Here is a 3,138-nt window from a genome sequence, read left to right as displayed (position 1 = left end):
ACCGTATGAGGTTTGCCACAGAACCACGGATAGGGGCTCAACTTTTGCTTCTTTGCAAGACCACATCTCAGTCATATGCAATCACACACCAAACATACTCTACTCTCTGCCCTATATATCTAAGAGATCACACACAGTTTCCTCTAACAAATGTAATCAGGTGACCTCGGGAATTGATCGGACTCCCCTTCTGTCCTCTAACGAACAGGCTGTTCCTGGGACCCGGGTCCTTACCACTCAGTCTGGCAGTACTCCTGGGCTGGTACCCATGCCTCTCTGGGTTCCATTGTGCTTCTGAGGTGGCCACCCAAGGTCACTGAAAAAAATATTTCTCCACTTACGGGCAAGGGGCCTGTTGGCACACCAAAGAGAGTCCGTGTCTCCCTGCGTCTTGGGGGCTGACCCCGAAGACAAGGGAGGCCAAAAAACCCTGCCCTCTCTGCATCCTGGATGAGCCCACAGGAATGTTGTGGGATTCTCAAATGAAGAGATGGGACACCAAGACTATAAGCAGGAAGCAGCGTTTATTGATGCTGGCAATGGCTCGGTGGATTCTTATCTGAAGTCTGAGCCCTGATTGTAACATAACAGGCAATTTTACATAGTCTTGTCATCCTTACAGAGCTACAGATATAAGGAAGAACATCAACTGGTTGCCGAGCCATGAAACAACTGATGTTAGTTGGAGAGTCCTTGAGGTGGGAGAAGAGCAGTCAGAACAAACTCATTCTAGCAGGAAATGGGCAGGCAGGGTTATGCTGCCACAGAGGTGGTGGGTGAGGCTGCAGGGGGAGTGGTTAGACCAGCATCCCTAGTTTCCAGGACCACTTCCACTGGAGCATTTTGATTTGTGTCTTCTAATTTATTTTATTTTATTTTATTTTATTATTTTGTAACACCTATAGCACTTGGTATTCCTAAGTGGTCTCCCATCCAAGTACTAACCAGGCCTGACCCTGCTTAGCTTCCAAGATCAGATGAGATCTGCACGTTCAGGGTGACATGGCTGTAGACTGTGTCTTCTAATTTAACCATCTCCCAGCTCAGGGGTTAGACAGCAGTCAGTTCCAATGACAGAATGCTCTGCTAAAGAGACTTTTTCTTTCTGTGAGGTCTGAGCTTTGCTGGCTAGGCCAGTGGTTGCCTCTGATCTCCCTCATTAGTCCCAGCTCAGTTTCACAGGAAGAGCTTTGGGTTTTGTTCTAAAGAGAAGGGCATCCATGAGCAGAGAAGGACATGATCAAATTCCACTGGACAAGATGCTTCTGGCTGTGGGTGCGCAACGGGCTCGATGGGAGAATGGAAGCCAGGAACCCAGGAGGAGGAAGTCATTGTAGTCATCTGAGAAAGAAGACTTATTGTGAACTGGGAACTTGGTAGAAGGTGGGGGGAAGAGAAGGCATGGAGGAGTAGAAAATGAATAGGGTAGGGAGGGGAGAAATTGAATGAGGAGGGGGCAGCCCAGAGGCATTGGAAAGTAGCTCCTGCAGGACTGGCTGAGGACGTGTCTATCCAAAAAGAGAGAAAGGAAAGAATTAAGAACAAATTTTAGATTTTTGACTTGAACTAGGAAGACAGGTGCTTTTTATTGAGATAGAGAAGATGGGGAAGACACAAAATTTGAGGCAGAAACTCAAGAGTCTGCTTTGAAATCTAGTAAGTCTAATAAGCCTCATTAGAATGGTCCAGTATTTTTCCCCATGGCAAAACTCCTTCAAAACAAAAATTTTTAAAGCAATATGGTAGTTATTGTATAGTACATCCTGATTGTCTTTACAGTTTTCTTATTGATAGTTAAGTTGCTTCCAATTTTTGCTCATTATACATAACACTGCAGTGAATATTTTGTACAGAAATCTTTGTCAGTATTTCTGATTATTTTCTTCCTATAAATTTCCAGAAGTAGACTTACTAGGTCAAAGTCTATAAATATTTTCTATTTCCTTAATGCATATTGTCAAAGGAGGTTCCAGAAAAAATGACACCATCTATATTATCCAGAGGAGCAACTGAGAGTGCTGATCCCACCGCATCCTCGCCACCTTGACTAGTACAAGTTCTCTGAATCCTTGCTAATTAGATATGGGAAATAATATGTTAGTCCAGATGCTGTGCCCATGGATGATCTGATTGATGGGGAATAGAAGAGGAGAATTTTTTCTAAGAGTTTAGATGTGGCTCCACTGAGTTGTAAATGTTTTCTTTCCTGCAACATTATCTTGGGGGATGAATGCAGGTGTATGTTGTGTCACTTTCCTCATGGGGTTTAGAGCCTCCACCTGACCCCTAGTCGCTCCCATTAGATATTTTGCTATTGTTCTCCCACTTTCCTGCCCTGTTATCTTTGCTGGACAGAGAGCCTCAGAGTTAGTAATGGATTTCCACCATCAATTTGCTAGCAAAACTAATGAAAAGCACCTACTGGCTCATGATTTTCAGCTAATTCCTGAATTATTAAATACTTAGTGTAATTTATCTGATGGACAATCTTTTAAAAACCTTGAACTTGGAATAGAGGGTGGTTGAATGATGGGAGGGAACATTAAATGGGGTTTGGCAGAGATGTCTAGCTGGCTCCCAAAGCACTGTCCTTTTCTCTTTTAGAGCAACTGAACACCAGACTTTTAACTGGGCACAAGGGGCCCAAGGCTACGGAATTGCCTGGCCTCCTCTGCAGCTAGGTTGGCTATGTCACTTCACTCTCTCTCCAAGTTGGGAAAGAAAGCAATTTGTGTGACTTCTAGAATATTCTTAGGACAGAGAGGCAGGCTCTTCTGCTTCTCTCTCTGTCCTGCTTCTAGGAATGTAAATAAACTCCAGAAGCTTCATCCTGGCCTATGTCCACCTTGGGCAAAGGCAACTCTCCTGGGATAACAGCACTGAGGGAGAGAAGCTTGTTAGACCATCCCTGGACTGTCTACCTTTAGACCCAAACATGAGAGAGACACAAAGTTCTGTCTCCCACTCTCCCATGGGGGCCCTTTGGTAAAGCAGCTGACCCTTATCCTAATCAGAACAACTGTCTTGGAGGGGACTTTTCTGTGTGGTTCTCTTCAGTCAGGACTCTCCAGGAACCACAGTTGTCTGAAATTTTCAGGCTTCCACTCCATTCGGTGACAGCCAAGTTCAGCCGTAACC

At 44.7% G+C, this 3,138-nt stretch overlaps 1 pseudogene; it reads right to left on the bottom strand.

Moving 5' to 3' along the window:
• Positions 1 to 896: 896 nt before the first annotated feature.
• Positions 897 to 1,014, bottom strand: LOC118610632 (annotated as a pseudogene).
• Positions 1,015 to 3,138: the final 2,124 nt, after the last annotated feature.

Source organism: Rousettus aegyptiacus, unplaced genomic scaffold, assembly GCF_014176215.1.
Source record: "Rousettus aegyptiacus isolate mRouAeg1 unplaced genomic scaffold, mRouAeg1.p scaffold_m13_p_12, whole genome shotgun sequence".
Classification (NCBI taxonomy): Eukaryota; Metazoa; Chordata; class Mammalia; order Chiroptera; family Pteropodidae; genus Rousettus; species Rousettus aegyptiacus.
The sequence above is the reverse complement of the archived record's forward strand: the minus strand, read 5'-3'. Positions and strand labels throughout refer to the sequence as shown.